Raw genomic sequence first — 21,198 nt, forward strand, 5'->3', positions numbered from 1 at the left:
TGGTATACAGAATTTCTAATTTTCTCAGGGAAGTCATGAAAATAGAGATTTTTAGCCTGGAGGGATAAGATAGAAGTTGTCTGACTATCAAAGGAATCCTCTTCTAAGAGGAGAAACCATCACAAAGTCTAGCAGTTTGAATATAAAACTGTACAAATCTTCAAACTCTTAAGCATAAAGGAGTGTCAAAGTGCCGGTAGTTTTCCTTTCTCTTTCTTTCTCCCGCTTTCAATAAAATGATCCTTCAGCTGATCAAGTGGAACGAGATGACAAGCAGTAATTTAAACGGGATCATATTCTCTATGTAAATGATTGCAAGGGAAGAATGAAAGCCCATTTCTCCTGTGTGCCTGCACATCCAGCAGCTGCTCATCACATAATACTTATGGATGGAGCCTGTGATTCTGACAGCGCGTTAGGTACCGAGGTAAAAGCACCAGGGAAATGAATGAGAGAAAGAGCACGTGCCTGAGATGCTGGTGCAGCCAGGGCATAACAGATTTGTCACTGGAGATAAAACGGCGTAATTCAAATGCATCCAAATGTAAGAAGGCTCCACTAAGAGGGGGAAAAAAAATGAAGATTTTCTTTCTCGTCTGTTTTTTAAAATTTTTTTTTCTTTTGACTGTTGATTTAAATGAATAATGAGAGGTTGGCCATTGTGCCTGTGCTGGGTGCACTTTGTGATTAAAAAATCAGTGAGGCTGAGGCTGTTCTGCAGCATTAGATTTGAACCTTGAGGTTTCATGCTGTTGCTTTGAAAAAGAGAAACCAGCATGAAGTCATTGTAGGAATGGCCCAAAGAAATCTGTTGAAACTATTTTCTTTATTAAAATTATTTTCTGTGTGAGAAATGTGTACTTTTTACAGACAGTTTTGACTTCTGAGTGAAAAACTGAAACACCTGGAAACAGAAACTTTCAGCTTTCAGCAGAAAGCTGGAAACCTTTGATTTGAAAATGCTGCTGTGCTGGTTCACAAGTGTTGTATTCTACTAAAGAATGCAGAAGCAAATGTAATTGAATTCTAGCTCTCAGGAGGCTGAATTTATAACCTGTCTTGAGGATTTTTGTCTGCTATTTTGATGTGTTGTAACAGTGAAATTTGTGGGGTGGAATGAGTGAAGCTCATTTTTGGGCAACTTTTACTTAGGGCAGACCAATTTATGAGGACACATGAATACTCTCTGTTATCACCCCTTCTTTCAGAATGTACAGAGACCTGGTTCTTTTCACTTAAATCATGCTTAACTGTCTTCCTTCCCTCACACTCCTAGAGAAATGCTTGTGTAAAGGACAGCTTGTCAGCAGACAAACTCCTTTTCATCATCACAAATAACTGTAGACATGAAATATTACTCAATTTTCTTGAGCCAGGAAAGGAGCTTTACTTTAAGGGAAGGCTTAAAAAACATTTGTTTCAACATTTCAATTTTCCATCAGAATATACTGTGCTGTTCTATATCTTAAATCCAGCGTTTTGGACAACCTCCTGCTATGTTGAAATTTAGCATGCACCCTCCTTGCAATAATTTATTTTTAGATGAGACACATTTCGAACCTCATCATGAGATAGTGAGGCATTTATGAGGCTTCACAGATATATCTAAGCTGCAAAGTAGGAACATGAGGGACTGTTGAGGGCTACAGGGGTCAGAGCCCCTAATCCAGGGTGTCTGCACACATGTTGTGTATGTGGAGAGGCTCCACAATGCTCCCACCCTGCAGCTGTACTGAGGAATTTCTTGGGAGATGCTGGGGTAGACTGTCCTGGGATTTTAACCTTACAGATAAATATATTGTAATATCCAGAATCACTAAACCAAATTCTTTAATCTTACACAACGTAGAATGGCTTGGGTTGGAAGGGCACGTTGAAGATCATCTTGTTCCAACCCCCAGCCATGGGCAGGGACACCTTCCACTAGACCAGTTTGCTCCATCCAACATGGCCCTGAGCACTTCCAGGGATGGAGAATCCACAGCTCCCCTGGGCAACCTGTTCCAGTGTCTCAGTGCCCTCACAATTAAGAATTTTTTCCTAATATCTAACCAAACCTGATTTGAACCCATTCAAATTGAAGCCATTCCCACCTGTCCTGTCTCTACATCATCTCTTCTTTCAAGTACTAGAAGATCCCAGTTAGGTCACGTTGAAACATTCTCTTTTCCAGACTGAGCAAACACAATTTTCTCAGCCTTTCCTCACAGGAGAGGTGCTCCATCCCTCTGCTTATCCTCTGGACTCACTCCAGCAGCTCCCAGTCCCTCCTGTGCTGTGACCCCAGAGCTGACACAGCCCTGCAGGTGGCTCTCAGCAGAGCAGAGGGGCAGAATCCCCTCCCTGCCCTGCTGCCCACGGGGCTCTGGTGCAGCCCAGGACACGTTTGGCTCTCTGGGCTGGCAGTGCCATGGCCAGGGCATGCCCAGCCTCTCCTCCACCAGCACCCCCAGGTCCTTCTGGGCAGGGCTGCTCCATCTGCTCATCCCCAGCCTGGGCTGACACTGGTGTTGTCCTGTCCGAGTTGTAACACCAGCACTTGGTTTATTTACAGGGATAGACACAGCCAGTGTTCCTGGAAACGGCATAATGTAAGTAAAAGACAACAATTTTAAACCCGGTGTACTGATCAAATGCCACCTTAGGTAATTGAACTCTACCCTGCAGTCTGAGCTGGTCAGACAATTCCGTTGTCATCTGAGGTGTGCTGGTGTAAATCCAGCCCAACCACAGGGAAATAAACAGCCACAGCTCTGTGAAAAGGGTGTATGGGAATGGCAAAAAAATTCTATGCTTTTCCTGCTGTTCTTATTGGCACAAAGTAGAGTTCTTCAAAACTTTGCAAAACGTTTTCTAAGTTTGGATCTAAATATGAAGATCAGACATGATTCTAGAATCTACATCTGAAAAGAAAAAGAAGAAAGTATTTACTTTTTGCAAGTGTCATGCATTTCACACAGGCTTTTCTAAAGTGACACAGAGCTGCTCTTTTAGCACTTTTGCAACATTGGCACAGCAAGATTGTCAGAGGTGCTATGAGGGTGGGGCAGATATTAAACAATGAATAGATAGTCTATGATTGATCCTGGAGGATGTGTGCATATTCTTGAGGTTTATATTTTTGTGTGAACACAGGGATTTTGTTTTATTAGAGCTATGCTAACTGTTTGGGTTTTGGTGAAGATTTTTCACACTATTATACTTTACACTCTGTAAACAGTGACTTAATTTCTTAGGTAGCAAAGGTAAAATAAATTAAAAAAAAATAAAAGCAGCAGTTCAGTACCTGAAAGGGATCCACAAAAAAAGATAGGGACTTTTTACAAGGTCATGGAGTGATAGGACAAGAGATAATGAGTGTAAACTGAAGGAAGATAGATTTAAATTAGATATTAGGAAAAAATTCTTTACTGTAAGAATGGGGAGGCATTGGAATAGATTGCCCAGAGAAGATGAGGATGCTCCAACCCTGGAGATGTTCAAGGCTTGGTTGGGTGGAACAACCTGGTCTAGTGGAAAGTGTCCCTGCCCATGGCAAGGGGTTGGGACCAGAAAGTCTTCAAGGTCCCCTCCCAACTCAAACCATTCTGTGATTTATACTCAGTCAACTAGATGAGTGGTTTCCTAACTTTCTGTTACTTAAGTTGTTTCAAATTCCATTGTTGCTGAAAATTTGACACAGAAAAATCAGACAATTGTACAAATGCCGTTCTTCAATTATTAATACCTGCTATGACTCCTGTGGCATAAACCAGCAGAGCAAAGGTTTTGCTTTCATAGTGGGTTATTCACCCACTTAAACCATCCAAAAGTGTCACTTTATTTCTATGAAGGAAGACAGGTGCATTAACACTTTAACATGCTCAGCTGCTTCGTACCTTGTCACATTAATATTCTGTCCAGATTTTTAAATAAGTTACAAGTATGCAAGTCGAACAGTGTTCATGCTGCAGGCTCCTTTCTTGTATTTCACTTGGAGCAGTGCTGGTAGGTCACAGTGGTATTAATCTATAATAAAGATAAGGAAATTTAAAACAATGATTGATTATAAGGTGACTTATTTTTCGAGTTACAGGATGTGATTACCAGAAGAGGCAATCATCTCCACACCAGAGCAGCAGGAGTAGCCCTGCCAGGGTGGGTGTCCACAGATGCACTCTGAGTGACTAATGGCAAAAAACAATATCAGAGAGCTGTGTGAGCAGTCTGAAAGAACAATTAATTTGACTAATGGATAATTCTTTCCTGTTTTTGAGTAACCCATGTGCGAATTCTGTTTGTGTTTTTTATTGTTATTTTAAATTGCCCCTTGAATTTCCATGAAGGAGATTCAGCTGTTGAACTGTTTGTGAAATACTTGCTATTAGTATTTCCTGGAAATATCCAGTGTTACTGGGTGTCCCTGAATGGTTCAATTCCAGGATTTTGTCCTGTGTTTTTCCATGGAGCCTAGAAAGAGAATTCCCAATTTGAGGTGATGGATCTAATTTATGGAGGTCATTTTAATTAGACTTAGACTGGAAGTAAGGCTTAGAATGCCTTGGCTGAGAAGAATGAAAATGGCTAAACAATGCTTTTAGAATCTTACCAAGTTTCTTATTTTAGCATTGGAATCAAGAGAGATTGATTTCAACAGCCTTGCAGAATCTAGAACCCTACTTACCACTGGTTGCAGCCAATGCAGTTGCAAAGCATCTTTATATCATAGTGTGAATATTATAGGTAGTTTGAACCTTCATCTGTATTTCATGAATGTAATTTGCTTATGAAAAAAAGAGAAATATTTAGGATTACAATAAAAAATATTTAGCATTGAATAACTTTAAGCCATTTAGATTTTTTGTTAATAATAACAAAGCTGTGGATGGCCTTTTACTTAGTGCTGCAATTCTTGTATTCTTGCAAAAGGAATACTTAAAATAATGGCAGCCAAATAGTATTTTCAAAACTGAATGTGGACATTTTCCTTTTGTCCAGATCCGAGAAGTGTGTTTCTGAGAGCCTGTGTGCTAGCAAATGCTGTTCTCGGAGGTTTCTCTGTTGAAATTTTTCTGTCCTCTTATAAATGTTTTCAATGAGACAGAAACAGGCAAGGAAAATGTAATAAAAATCTTAATTTGGTAAAGTAATAAAGTATTCCTTTGCTCTGCATAAGCTTCTTTAAAATGTATCTGACTTCTCCCTGTACCTTTTTTCCATATTGTCACAGGTCTGTAGCTCTAAAATTCAATCTGTTTTGTCTACACACTTCTAATAGAAAATTTTCAGCCAGATTTAGCAAAGTCCAGATACAGAGTCCTCTTATGCCTTGGTTATCTCTTGCCTGGAAAAGGAAGAAGGATTCATCTTTTTTACATTGGCAGCTCTGAGTGGCTCACATGACTGAAATATATCTTTGTCTTGGTTGGTGGTTTTTTTTTTGCTGTGCTTTGCTTTGTTTTTTAATTTCTTGCTGTCCTAGATGCCACAACAGCAGAAGCTGCTACACTGGATATGTTCATTCTAACTCTTCCTGCACAGAGAGCCTTTTATAGAGGAAAACCTGGTTTCTGCTCCACTTGCCTTTCTCTCTGCACAGACAGGTACAAGCACAATTTATGAGGCATTTTGTAGATGGTGTCTCCCTGTGCCTCATCTTAACTGCGTGAGTGCTGTTAAGCACAGAGAGAAGGGACAGAGCCACACAGACTGCTTTAAAAACAGTAAAATCTGTGCAGTCTGGATTCTTTATTAGACAGGACCAGCAAATTGTATCAGGCACTGGCTGCTGTCAGCTATCCCAAGCCAAGGACATCTGGTGATGGTAAAACTCTTCTGAGGATGTAGCTCAGGACACCAGGTTCTTGGTGATGTTAAAGGAGAAGAGTTACTCACCTGGTGTTCTCCTACCACCCAGGATGCTCAGGCTGTACTGGGATGTGTAAATTTTTTTTCTCTTTTTACTCTCTGTGGCCTATTAATGTGTCTAAAATTCACCTTATTCTCTCTTCTTCTGCAAGCTCTGTGGACTGATCATGCTCATGACACAGCCCAGGAGGGTGCCAGGGTGTGTGAGAGATTTGGGGCTGGTGTGCCAGCAGAGAGCAACATTGCCCCTAAATGGTTCAGCTGTACTCCACTCTGTGTGCCTCCAGAAGAGCCAGACTCTTGTTCTAGATACATAAAAGAAAGACTAAAGAAATTAAGAACAGTGAAACTTGATAAAAAATTCACTGGCTTCATGATTCACACATGTTAAAGGCAGCTCCAAGGATCTCAGAAATAGCTCTAAAGCGCTTGTGTAGGTGGTTTCAAATCACAGAAGAGATGATCTCTAGCACATGATGGACTCTCAGTCACAGAGCAATAAATTATTGCTGTGATCTATAAATTCTAAGGAGGGGAGAGAAGGTTGGAAACTCCTGATATACCACCTTACTGATCCCACCAAAAAACTCCAACAATCAAAAAAGATACTCCATTTGAAAGTGTTTTCTTATGAAGCTGGAGCTTTAAGATAAACAAAAAGCTCTGTCATATTTCCAATTCAGTGCCATGCTGGAATATGGATTTTAAGGCAGTTTTTTATTTATAGACAAGCTTTATGTGTCAAGCAGGTAACACAGAGTGATTTCTAGGCAATTAGAGCTTGTGCCACAAAAAAATGGCTTAAGTGCTTAAGTCTTAGTGTCTTACATCTGAAATTATGACCCTCTGGAGGAAGTGAGAGCTCTTGCTCAGATGATGTCTCGTGCTGACAGTTTTTGACTAAAAGTTCTGCTGATGGCTGGAGTGCTGTGCTGGGGATTGTTGAAGAGATGTCCTCACTCTTTGCGTGTTGAAACACGTCTGTGTGCATAAACCTTCTTACATCTCACTGGGCAAGGCTGATTCAGAAAATTTGTCCAGGATTAGCCCAGCAGACCCCGTTCTTCCCCCAGCTGAGACATCGAGTGCATCATGAGAGCTTCCCCTTCACCACCCCTTTTCCCCATCTTGTTAGTCCTACACCTTGTGCTCAAAGGAGACACCTCACCAGGATGTGGGGTTAACTGCTTTAACTTTCTTGCTTTTGCCTGAAAAATGCCCTCGGCTGCCACCTGAATGTGCTTCAGAGAGAGGAGGAGGATTTAGCAGGGTTTTCCTATGTCCTGGTTGAATTTTGTAAATAAAGTTAGTCAAAAATTTGAGCCTTTCCCTTCATCATTCTTAGGGGAAAAGTGTCACCCTCATTTTATTTTAAAAGGAAAACAAACAACCCCCAACCCCCATATATATCTGTTTGACTGGAATATACAGGTCAGGGTTTAAATAATATTTAAGCACAATAGTTATAATAAATCATAGTTTAGATCATTAAAAGAGGAAGGCATTTCAGCCTAAATAAAAGCAAGCAGTGCAACCTCTTTCAAGTGTATTTGTCTCTGGCATTTCTGTTTGTGTATCTGCAACACATTTTTATTATTGGTGCTTTTTAGAGCTGCCATTCTGAGATGTCCAAGCTCCACAGTGTTGGGAATCTTCATGCATGATTCAAATTGATAAAAGATCTACATGTAGTGGAGTTGTAGTTTTGCATGCTTTGAGTGTAGTTTGTTTGTCTAGTCCATGAACATAGATAAAGTTTTTCTGCATTGATTAAAAGGCTTGGAAATAGTTGAGGATAAAAAAAAAATTCTGTTATTTTTCCTTATTCCATTTAATAGTACTGAAAATTTCCTAATCACTCCAGCAGTCTGTTTTTGGCTTTTTTTTTTTGGTTCTCTTTTGTTTATCACAACCATCTCTTCTGCATGTCACTGTGAATTCACAGACACGATACTACAATGTCAGATGAAATGCTCTTCCAAGTCTTTAGAGATGTCAGTGATGCAGACCCATCATGGTTCAGTCATGTCAAGATGTTGGTGAGTAATGTCACTGGGAATTTTGGAGGGTGTTTCACAGTAAAGAATTGAAACAAAAAGATGTCAAAGCAATTTCAGAATTGGAGCCTTCTGATTATGAAGGTGATTATGAAAGACAAAAGCTGTAAGTACTTGTAACTTGGCCCATGTTACCAGATGTTCTGTCTTCTGAACAACAGCTGAATCTTCCTTGTATTAGCTTATAAAAATTAAAGATGCCCATGTCATTGAAATGTCACCTCTGTCACTTGTCTGGGATTCTGGTACTGACTGGGGAACAGTGTGATATCATTTGATTGACAAGGATAGAAGGAAGTTTTAGCTGGACTTTTGAAAGCTGAGAGTTTTACAGTTAGGATTGAATTCTTAGTATGATTACTACAATATATACTGAGAAAGAGGTAATCCTTATCAACAATTCTTCTGTGAAAAGAAGGAAAGGGAGAATATGGCTAGAGATGGGAGGGTTAGTTTTACCTTGTTATAACTAAATGCGTGCTCAACTCTCGGTGACTTCTGAGCCTCTGTGTATCAAAGCACAAATTAACGGAGACGTTTCTCCTGCAAGTTAGGCAGATGAAAGGAAAAGGTTGCTGCTGACATTTGAGACCGTTCTGATGATGCAGATATGTGATTCCTTTTGAACCCAGATGAAAGTTTGCAGAATGTCTGTGTTTTTCTCGTTAGTTCCCAGTTTTTTACTAAATTTTGTCCTAATTTGTGATCAATCCAGTTTTTGCAGGCTGGATTTGCTGTGACCATTTTTCTACCTAGAAGCTTTACTACTTACAGCATTGTAATTCACATACAGAAAGATAACATGTTGCTTGAGGCAAAGCTGCTGTTTCTTCATTTAATGTCAGGTTTAGTGTCTTTTGAATGTTGGTATTTGTTTTCAGAAGAGAGATGTTCCTCCTGTATCACTGATCTTGGTAGGCTGGAGAGGAAATTTTAAAAATATGGTAGTTGAATGTCCTAGGCTGCCAAGGGCCTTGATCCAGAAATATTGGAGGTCACTGCACGAGGTACTACATATAATACTGCTGTTTTATATTACACTGAGCTATCAATAGCTTATAGGTAAAAGGAATATGAAAAAAAAGTAAATTCTTGATATCTATCCTGTCACACCTTTTTTTTTTTTTTTTTTTTTTTGGGTGGAACTGGTTTTAATGTGATTTTTTCATGCTTTGAATTTTGTCTGCTTTTACAATTCTCAGCTTTCAAACTGCATATTGGGATGCACTAAATGAAAAGGGAGGACCGAGTAATACTTAACTTACTGAAATGTCATTTGTCCATACATAGTCTTTTGTCAAAATAAAAATAATTAAAGAATTATTAAGATATTTTCTCATTTATCAAAGATCAAAGGAGAAGTTAAGCAAAAAATATGGAAGCATTCATCCATGATTTGTGATTTTTCACTTGTAAATGAATTACCTTTGCCTAGGTACAAGCTCTTATTTAGTCCATTCCAGCAAGGATATGAGAATCTGTATTTTTTTGATACAATCCTCTCAGTCAGTAAACTCCAAGGTATAATTTGATTTCCAGAGTACATTTCAATGTTCATGAAAATAGAAGGTGGAAGTTATGAAATTAACAACCATCTGGAATAAATTTCAGAGGATTTAATTCTTGACCTCATTATAAAATCTGTTATTGAAAATAATAATGCCTTTCACTTAAAAAAATCAAACTAATATAGTTTGCATAGTTTTTGTAATAATCTTTGCTCCATCCTCTAAGAAGTAACAATTTTTCAGGCTATGCCCCAAACATGAATCTATCTTTTTTAATAAAGATGGTTGTATTTCCAAATAGGAAACAATTTGTATAAAAAAGAAGACTTTTTCTTGGATGAAAAATATATGGAAAACCCAGAAATTTTCATAAATTAACTGAGTCTAAAGATAAAAAGAAAACTAACTGAGTAAATACAAATCTGAAGACCAGTTTTAGCCCTCTAGACTAAGTTAACAGACTTTTTAAACTAGAAAGAAATGTACCAGGGATCAGTTTCATTCAAGGATATTTGAAATCTGAAAACTGCTTGTCTCTGCTGTACCTGCTGTTCATTACAGCATTGTTACTTTAAGACTTCATCTCATTTCTTTCAATTGATTCCAGTAAGACCAGAGTTGCTCTTCAAGTGTTCTTGTGGGTTTGTTGCTGTTCTGTTAGAGCTGCAAGACAGTGCAGGAAAAAAAGAGAAATATTTGAAATATTTCTGATGCAAGCAGTTTTCAGATGTATTGGCTAGGTTTTAAAAATACCTTTCTGTGAAGCATGGTGCTCTTGGGTGCTAGTGAACCTTATAAAAATTAAATCATCTCACAAGACACCATTGAAAAAATGAGGTGATACTCTTAAAAGTTAGGTAAATTTTCTTTCTATGCTCAGGAGAGAGATTTGTCACAAAACCTAAACCTTCCAACTTCCAGTTCCTTGCTTTATTTGAAAGAACAAGCTCATCCTAATAAATCCTGATGATTTGGCAAAGCGTTTTTGATTGGGAAATAAGTGTAATTGCAAATATTATATTTGAAAAAGTTGATTTAGACTCACCCTTCCAAGACTAATTTATGCATACATCTATGCTTTAAGAAAATCTGTTTATGTCCTTCTTAGCTGTTGTTATCTCTGATGGAAACTAACTCTAAGAGATTGTTCTACCCTGTGTGGTTGGGGTAAACCTATACTGGAAATGACCCAAGTTCTTCTGAGTTTGTTTCAAGTTACTTCTCTTAGAAAAAGTTCAGAATAATGTTTTTGGGATTTTTTTTTTAAGCTAGATGGAGATTTTAAATTCAAGAGGGCCTTAAAAAGTCATATTTGGACTTCTTTTAATTTATTCACTGCAAATGTATTAACTCAAACACAAGAGCTGCAAGCAAACCTCTTAAGAGTTTATTTGCATTTTGCCTGAAAGAAAACAAATCAACAATTGGCTTCTGCAGACATTAAAATATAGCACTTGAATTGTAACACTGCTGTGAAATTAAATATAAATGCTTCAGAGATCCAAACAACATTAAAGTGTTGAAGAAGATGGAATTTTAAATCTTGATTTCTGGCAAGAGAATACATATATAATAAACAATTAGGAAACAATCCAACTCCTTAGGAAAATAATTTCCTTGCATTAGTTTCTATCTGAGTCTACATTCTGAAAAAGGCAGTTAAATGATTGTATAAAATATTTGTTGTTAAATGTGATGCCATAGAAGGTAAAGAGGATAAAGCAATATGAGCCTGATAATAAAATTGTGCTGTTTTTTGAAATATGGTTTAATGAACAAGTTGGGTAACAACTTTGAAACAAAGTTAGGCTCTGTTGCTTTCACTGACAGATTTGAATATTAGCACAAGACTGTTTATGCCTTATGCTATTCTTTTTTCTTATGTTTTACATGAAAATACAGGAAATAGCACCGATTTAGGGCTGTATTCTTAAATGACAGTTAAAGACAGAAATCAGAGTATGAAGAACTAGAAAATCATCTCTCTCCAAAAACACTACTGTGCAAGAGCATATGTTCACTGATAATTTGTCCTATATACAGAGTTGTCTTTAAAAGCAAGGTAATATGGCGACTTGAGGCAGGAATGAATTTTGGCTGTTTATTGTTCATTTATCTAGGATTTTAGGTTGAAAAGAGATACCTTCTAATATTTAAAAATCAACCAAACAAATCTCAAACTAAGAAAAAAAGACATATTTTTTTTTCACTCCATGTGCAATTAGAAAATTAGATTTGTAGTCCCAATTCAGTTTCTGCTATGGGGTGGGAAGACAGTTGACCTAAAAGACTTGGTGATTTTTGAAATACAGAAGACCCTGCAGACCTCCACAAAGTTTGGGCTGTCTATAGGAATTCCAACATCTTGTTCTACATGACATTTGTTAATTTATTTATAAATGTCATCAACTAACTTTTGGGATCATCATTCAGTATTTATATTCTGGAATATCTTCAGCATCTTTCCTAGAAGGGACCTCCCCCAGTAACAATAAATAATATAAAATCTTTTTATTGAGGACTTGGCAATGGTTTTCTGGTGTCCCTTCTTGCCAACTGCCTCTTGCAAATTTCAAATGATGTGTGTTTAGATATTTACTGTCACTACTACCCTTTCTAATGAAGTAAATTTTTCATCCCTATGACCACCAGTGAGGTTAAACACACCAAAAGAATTAAAGACAAATTGGAGTGGATGAAGAGGGGGAAAGCCAAAGAGATACAAGGCTTCCTGGCTAATATCCTCAATATCTGTAATGATTTTAGGTCCATATGGAACACTATTTGAAACATAACTCAGCATATTTTTTATCCATAATGATTTAGGACCTCATAAGATAAAATAAAGCCAGCATGCAATAAATTTATTTAACAAATTAAAAACAGAGCAGTGATTTACAAAGTAGGTCAAACATGTTGATCACCACACCAAAGATGGAGCTATATTATAGGATCAGCAATTTCCTAATGCTGAGCAAGATTCACAGGGATGCATAATAATTTGCATGTAAACTACCCTAAAACTGAGCAGTTGTACTGGCTCAGTTTATGATTCTGAATAGTTAAATGTTGAATACCAAAGTAAATTCTCTAGTAGGTCATGCATTATCTCACCCAACTCAGTTATAAAACTTCTACCTTATACATTGATTAACTCTCCCTCTTACACTGATGCTTTTAGTTAAAAGGGGAATTTTTACAATTCTTTTTTTGCCAGAAATCACAAATGACAGAGTTGTTGCCTTTGTAGATCTTATACTGTGGAACAAGGCACAAACACTGATGCATGCCTTTGAGAACATGTTTAAGCTTTCTAAGCATGGGGTGCTCTTGTCCTGATGTCTTTATTGTGAATCCTTGCCTATGCAAATGCTTTCATGCTTAGAATAAACAATTTAAAAAAGTTTATATAGAGGATGAAGGAAAAAGGAGATAGCTAAAATAACATGAAAAGTAATTTGGAATATATTTTCCCTCTCAAAGTCTCCAGAAATGTAGCAGCAGAGAAATCTGCTCCTTCACCAGTGATCTCGGTCATGTTTTACACTCAATGCTTCTTGTTACCTTACAAGAAGCACTCATTGCTTCTTGTTCAGATGATTTTAATGGGACAGTGGTTGTTTTGTTTTCTTCTCTGTGCATGATTAGACACAGATGTTCCAGAGCATGAATCTCCCCCTCCTGATCTTTCAACTCAAATGGCAATTTTTTTTACGTTGCTGGCTAACGGCATTACAATTGTAGAGTGATTTTATCTTGTCCTTCTGAATGGTGGTCTGCCTTGCAGCGTGATTCTGATTAGGTCACCCTTGGCCATTTTGCCTCAGTAGCCAGGCCTGCTCACTCCCCACAGTTCAAAAAGTCTGCTGCAATTAAAGAAGAAAGATGGAAGAAGTTTAAAGAAGTTTAGATGGAAGATCTGATACATGATACAACTGTTTTCCACATATCTGCAATCTTGAAAAAAAAAATCCTGTAAAATGCCTGAAAAACCCTCAACAACCCTAAACAAGAAAATCAACCACTCAGACTCTGACATGCCAAGTAACAAAATTAAGAATAAATTGCTCTCCAAGAAGAGAATTTGCAATGATAATGGAAATACATATAGGCCAAATAGTCTATCTTCACCTTTTCCTCTTGATTGAAAAGCTTACTTTTAAGCTTCTTGAGATTAAATTCATTTAAAATTCAAGCTGGTATAGGGTCTGTGCTCTTGTGCAACCTGTTTTGGTCACTGTTTTGTGCAGATCTGTCAAAAATACAATGTTACCCACTGTACTGATTATTTTTAATATTCGTGTCCTGGAGTTGAAATACATCTCACAGCTAAATTAAGTGCAGTGTTTATTTAGGCCATTGTTTTCATGTGGTTATGCAGTTTAGGTGTTTTTACTGCCTTTTGTTTAGTTGTAAAATTTTGCCAAAGTTGACAGTAGTTTTGAGAAAAACCTAAACTGCTTGAGGACAATGATACCTGACGTGCCTTCCAAGCGATGATTGGTATCTTGAGAATAATTATCCTCTGTGCACTCATTTGTCCTTTATGTTCCTTTCTTCCCATCTGCTTTCTAGAGGGGATGTTAGGGACAGAGGATGTAGTTGCTGCTAATATCAGGTTCCAAACTCTATTATCTACTGAGATACAGAAAAACCTGTAATTGCAATAGACTTGAACAGCAAAGTGAGAAAAAAAAGCTTCTGTATCTGAGACACCAAGCATAGCTATGAAATGCAAAAGGGTAACGGCAGTTTCTCTGGGAATGAAATATTCATGTTGCTAACTTACATAAAACAAAAGATGGAGTGTTTTCTGCAGGGAAATTACTTTTGCTGATGAGCTCCATTTATGCATGATAGAGTTTTAAATTTTTGAAAACCCCCTTGGTTATTTTTTTCTCTTTTCAGTTTTAGCGGCTTTAATTTTAGGCTTATAAACAGATATGTGGAAAATTTCTTGCTGAAAGGGCCTTATTCTGTTTAAAGTCATATTTATTACATTCAGCAAAAATAGAATTGCTTCTGTCAATGACAATGAATACAAAATCAATATTTAAGACTGCAGTCTCATAGACTTCGTGTTGCAAAGTGAGTACTTCAGTTTTGAATTTCCCTATAATGAAATGCATTTTCATTTATCATTCTTCTTTTAACGTCTCCAGAGGTTGCAGTTTTCAAGCAGGTGACTGGAAAGCAGGCAGTAGAGAGGGGGTTGAGAACCCCAGGTTTTGGTCAAGATTAAAGCCTGTCCCCAGAATTACACGGGGTCTGATGTGCTTTCTTCATGCTCTGGGTGGAGGGTCACCATGCACGTCTGCCTTGTCTCAAAGGCAAACCCTGGTGGGATCAGTGGAAAACTCCTGCACACTCTGCAGGGTTGATGTGCAGCTGGAGTGAGGAGATCTGGAAATCTGGTCTCGAGCTACGCCCAAATTCTCTGAAACATTCATGACTCTACCTTGTTTCTGTATCAGTACAAGCAGGTTTTTGAAGGCCAGGTGATTACTGACCTTATTGGATTTTGGCCAAGATATCAGACTTAAAAACTTGTAAATGGTTGCTCCTGCCAACCTTTGGACAGCACATTGCTTCAGGTAATCTCCAACTTCAGCAGTTCAGGGTGAGTTGTTGGCTTATGTTCAGTGTCCCAGGGGAAAAAAAACCACTAAGGGAATATAATTCCATCAAATCTAAGAAAAATATGTTCTTGGAAGATGTTAGATAGCGCTAGGGTATACAAAATGTATAAAACAACAGTAAATAAAACCTGTCTGTTTAAAATTAATACCATTACCTGAATTTCTTTCTCTTTTGGATATAAATAATGCAGTAGTCTTAGTATGTACATTTAGACAGAAAAATGGAGCCAGGTTTGTCCCACAGAACAGAAATTTTGTAAATGGCAGTGAATTTATTGTTCTGATTTGTTTGAAATTATAATTTTTGGCCTACTAAATAGGTAAATAATGAAATAGATTTAGTTGATTGCACACAACAGAGAGTATAGAAGAAATATGCATCCTAGGGAATAAATAAGTGGATAAAATTATTTTTGTTTTTAAAGGCTACTGTAGTTTAGAGTCTCTTGTACAACCGTTTGCAAGAATAAATTTACTAACTGTTTTTGCCCTTGACTCTTCAAAGGGACAGATGTTGTAAGTTAGGAAAACTTCATCTTCCCTGCAGTAACCTTTTATTAACAGATCATAATAGTGGCAGAAGCATAACTCTTGGGACATTCAAGATGATGAGCTAAGAAACAGGACAGGTTTGAAATGTGTATCGACAAATTATGAGAAAACTTATGTTTTCCTTACTACATGAAGTGAGAAGAGAGTATGATTTTAATACAGAGCTGTTCTAATGTAAATATGTGCAGTAAATAGGTGCTGGTGCTGGTTATTTGTGGCAGAGTAGGACTGCCTGCTCTTGCTGTGGGTGCTGAACAGCAGGGTCAGTTCTGCTGCTGGTAGTGCAGCACAGCTGGCTGAGCTGCTCAGGCCACAGGGCACCACATCTGGAATCTGTAAGAGTTAACCAGCTTCCTTCTGGCCCTCTGTGCTGTGGGACTGCTGTAGTGCAGGGAGCTGGATGGAGTCAGGAAAGAATCCCATGGTAGAGTTGGAAGTCATAAAACTTTCAGCTTATTGGCAAATTAATCATTGGATCATCTCCAGCTGCTCAAATTTGGATGATAGTTGCAGTATGTGAGGCCATAGTTAAATTCAGTCCTTCCCTGGGTACATGAATCTCTAGCGTTATTAATTGGTAAAATATCCTTCTTTCTTCTTTTTCTCACAGCATTCAGAGAAAAGGTGGATAGGGTTGAATAACAGTAACAGTTCTAGTATTGTGTTCTTCTTCTGCAGCTCTCAAAAGGCCTTTGCAGAGCTGATAAGTAAAATTGGGCCTGGTCAGACACTTCCAGGCAGGACAGAGCTCTGCTGGAGAATGCTGATACAATAGGACTGACTGGTTTGGCTCCGGCCTTGGTTTGTCTGATGAGTTTTGATAACAGCAGAATACACGTTTATATTCTGTAATATGTAACAGTGGTTCTATAAAGGAGTTATTCCTATGAGGAAATATTTTTTCTGTTGATTTACATGATGGCTTGGAGAAGACCTTATTGTACTGAGGCTGAGTCTGTACTTAGGAGCTGGCCAACAGCCTTATCAAGAATTAATTTTTAATTAATATTTTGTGGGATGTATTATGTAGTCCTTAGTTTTAATTGTTAGCCATAGCACTCATTCATCCCCCTGGCAGGGTGTAAAAGGTGTGGCAATTTCTTTGGCCCTGCATTACAGGTGTCTTTTCTCTTTAGAGCAATCAGGTTGTGATAGAGAAAATGGTCTGTGGTAGCTGATACTTTCCTCTCTCTGCAGATAGATTATGTGGTGAATTTCTTAGAACTTGTTATAAGAACTGTTATTTAAAAATAAAACAAAGTAATACTGACTTTGATAGGAGAAAAGCAGGCCATCAGATTTGATCTCAGTATAGTGGTGATAGTAATATTTTGCTCTTCTGCTGCCAACTGCAGATAAAAAAACATGGTAAATGGGAATCTGTACAGTCCTAGGGAGACATCCATTGCAATATAACAGCAACCCTTATAAACTTAGTGACCATATTAATTAGAAATGCAGGAGAAATACTAAACTATGAAGATTAACACATAATATGATTTAAAAATAGAAGGTGCATAAGGTCAGACAGCCGTAGAAAAGCTCAAGGCAACAGCTCATGTCTCCAGATATGTTCTGATGAGCATGTTCTGTGACATGTTCTGTGACATGTTCTGTGTGAGCCAGTATCATCTTTTACTCTGATGTGGAAGAACTTCTCTAGGCTGCTGGGTTCACAGAGAGATTAGGTAGGAATTCGCATTGTATTTTTGACAAAAGATTGATTTTCCTCCTCTGTTTGTATTTGTTAAAGACAACAGTTCAAGGAATGGCTAGAAACCTGTAATTCTTTGGGTCCCTGTTCCATCCTGCTCTTATAGATGATATTTGACACCTTTTATCTTATATGATGGCATATTCCTTAGACATTGTAGGGGTTAATTCTGAAATGTTTCACACTGATGTGATTTATAACACACTTGATTCATTACAGGGATTTTCTTTATGAATGAAGTATGATAATGTGCAAAGAAGAAAAGGGGCAAAAAAGTTTTTCTTCAAATAAATGAAAAAATAAATCCAGGGAATATTTTTAATCATTAGCATAAAGATGTTGCCACTTTCCAGAGGGGAAGACATTTTGTAGAAGATGTTTAGCCTTGAGGCAGTTCATTCTTTACACAGAGGCATAAAAAATACAGCTCCTGGCTGTTTTTATCATTACTAATAAATGAATAAGCACACGTTCTGAAAAAAACATGTTTTATCAGAAGGACATGTTACACTGTTCTTATCAATAATTCTGTGCAAGTAAAATTCAAGCCTGCGGGATTGTATTGTTGCAATTCTTTTATGCAATCACTTTTCATAAAAGAAAAACAGACTGAGGTGATGATGAATGATGGATGAAAATTTTAGATGTAATTAAAACAAACAGAAAAAAAGTTGAATTCCCGAGTTCCTTTAACAAAGGGAATAAAAAAAAGAATACTGTAAAGCTGTGGTTTGATAGATAATATTCCATTAAAGTGAAATGCATGCAGGAAAATTAGGCAGGTTTATATGAGAGAGATTGACAAGCTTTAAATAGCCATGATTATGTGAATAGCTGACCTATTTTGCTTCCCATTTTAATTGTAGAGATGAAAAGATTCAGGATTGTGCTGGAGAATGCCAGTGGAGCTTTTAAGGGAGGGAAAACAGAGAAAGAGCAATCCTGTAGGAATACTGCAAGAACTCAAAGGGAGTTACACAGCTGTTAAAAAATCAGCTACAGGGTGATCTCATTGCTGCCGTTAGGAGTGTGAGCATCATGAAACAATGATTTTTGGCAGGTACCTGAGGAACAGAAGATGATCCAGTCATTGGAGTTAGTTGAGATGATTATGGAGTCATTTCAAAACTAGGAAAAAAATTCAAAGATGAGATCAGACTTTGGCCATGTATTATCCCAAACATGAGCAATTTTTGTACTCATAGTCACATTTGGTGAATAGTTTTGTGAGGAAGAATTGTCACTTGGAGTTTGGAAGCTTTGTGCATCAGAAGAAAGACAGCAACTCACTTAAAACTTCCTGGATGAGTAGCATCTCCTAATGTATTTCCTCTTGGTAGTTTTCATGCCTAATAAAATTCTTCTCAATTCACTTTAAGATAGTAGCAATGGATGTGAGCTTCAATTTCTTTAAATAATCATGGAAAATCTAGTTTTTAATCCTGTGGTCCAATTCAGTAACAGCAAAACCTCTCAAGCTTGTCTAGCTTCTCTGACTTTCCTAATGTTAAAAAAATATTGATTTTTTTTGGTGCCTTTTACCTTTTTCAGAAAACAAACCAGCCTAATCATCTTGCTCTTTATTTGGTGACAGGTAGCAAGTATGTAAGAGCAAAAGTTGGCCTATAGCCAACACAATGGATTTTTGTTGCTTTTAGATACAAATATCACTCTTGAATTCTGCTGTACCACAAGTTCTTTTGACTCTGCTGGTAAAATCAGTATCTTATTTGCTATAAATTTCTGGTAATATTAGTATTTTCCAGCTGGGATCAATGAAAACAACCTATGTGAGAAATAGATCACAACACGAACTTAAATTTTCTAGCCTTTGTAAGGCTGCTTGCATCCATGTTACTGATGAAAAGCCCAGTATAAAGCTTGCAATTTTAAAAAATGAATTATTAGAAAGGTCAGTTAATATTCCCAGATCTTGGAAACAAGACTGGTTTGGTTCAGAGCAGTAGTACCAAGAGATAGATCAATCATAACATGCCATTCTTGCAATTTCAAAGACAGAAAGGCAGCAGACACAAAGCATGAGATGCCTGACTTGACTTTTGGAGGAACCATACTCACCACAGCAAGGATTGCAGAACTCTTAATGGGAGCTGCTGTAGTCCAGGGAAGGAGGTGCACATTCTTGAAGTTTGTTTCCATTTTGGTGTAGTTAAATACCTCTGAATTCCATGTGTCTAATTTTCTTGGAATGATAATCTCATTCTGGCACATGTCAGACGTAACAGAGCTGCTATTTCTTATCAGCAGAAATAATACAGCAGCATCTGGTAGATCATGGCTGCTCAAGAGGATGGTGGGACCTTCAGAGACAATGCCAGCAACACTGATTCAGACTGGTTTTGACACAGCATGATGTTTTCAGGCAATTTCCCTGAACACTCCCCCAAATCTTTAGATTTCTGTAAACCTGAAGAAAATAAAGGATCTATTTGGGCAAGAATGGAAATGCCATCTGACCAGGCAGAGTAGCCACTTGCTTTGATGTAGGTAGTGAGATCTCTGAAGGAGGAGAAGTTGTTAGAGGAGGCAGCTTAGGGAAAAGGAAGCAGGTGTTTGTTCTTCCATCTGAAAGAGAAACTCTGCATAAAAATGCCTAAAAAATTTAACTGTTGGGTAATATTTATTTTTTTCCTTGGCTATATAATATTATTTCCATTCCAAGAGCAAAGTACAGCAACACCCTGGAGCTGTTGATAATAGATTATAGCTTCATTGTTTTAAGTGCCTATTATGGATATGCAAAAGCATGAGAAGGGAAAAAAAAAAAAAAAGGATTAAGCACAGCAATTCATGGTAAAGCTTCACAGGAGAAGGATTCTTCTAAATGCTAGGAAGTGATATCCAAACCCAACCATTCTTAGAAACAGTATGGCTTTATGCAAAGACATAGAGACAGAGAAGATATCAAAATGTAGATATGCTCATGTTGCAGAATGCTTATCACTCTCTCCAGAGAAAACACGATGATTGTAGATGAATCTTGCAAGGAGTGACTTTTATTATTTTATATAGGTTTGGTCAATAATGTTAACAATAATTTTAAAATAGAAATATTTGTTACCTGTCTGGTTCATATAGGTTATGGCTCTGCCTGACCATTTACTTAATTCCATTAATTTCTTTTGAATTTTTGCTATCATAAATTTCAGTGAGGACCACAGATGACAAAAAAGTGGTCCCTAAATTCAGCTGTCATTGCCTGATGTTGCAGAACCTCCTTGGCACCAAAATCAGCATTTCCTGTATACCATGAGTATCACCATGTGTATCACCCTCAGGGCAGCTCTGTGTTTATGTTCAAGGGAGTATGGCAAATGTGGATTAGGTGGGTTGCATGATCTACCTCTTTGCAAACACTGTTCCTTTCTACTCATATTCCTGCAAAATCTGTCTCTGCCCTGGGGATGCTGCATCCTTCAGTGACCTAGAAAGAAGGACTCTTTACTCCCTTCCCTCCTCCATAATTATCCTGGCTGCTTTGCAGCATGTTTTGCTACAAAGGCCAAAGACCTTTAACCTTCTGCTGAAACAAATGCAAAATTCTCTACACTGTGTTTTCCTCTGCTCCTTGCTTCCAAGGAGGGAGGATATGTAGGTTATCCAGGGCACAAAGCAGAATGGAAAATTCCCAATCAGGGCGTTTACTTTTTTATTCTCTTTGGAAAGGCTGTATCAGGAGGTTGAATTTTGGGTGCATATCCTTTCTTTTTTGTTATTTCTTCATGTGAGTTTCTGTTCATCCTTAGGTTCAGTGATTACTTTATTTTTTATATTCTTAAGACTTAGTTTTCTCTCCACTTTTTTTTTGGTGGTATTGTTGTGTTTGTTTGGTTGGTTTTTTTGGCTCTGATAGTCATGCA

This window comes from Prinia subflava, chromosome 18 (assembly GCF_021018805.1).
Source record: "Prinia subflava isolate CZ2003 ecotype Zambia chromosome 18, Cam_Psub_1.2, whole genome shotgun sequence".
Classification (NCBI taxonomy): Eukaryota; Metazoa; Chordata; class Aves; order Passeriformes; family Cisticolidae; genus Prinia; species Prinia subflava.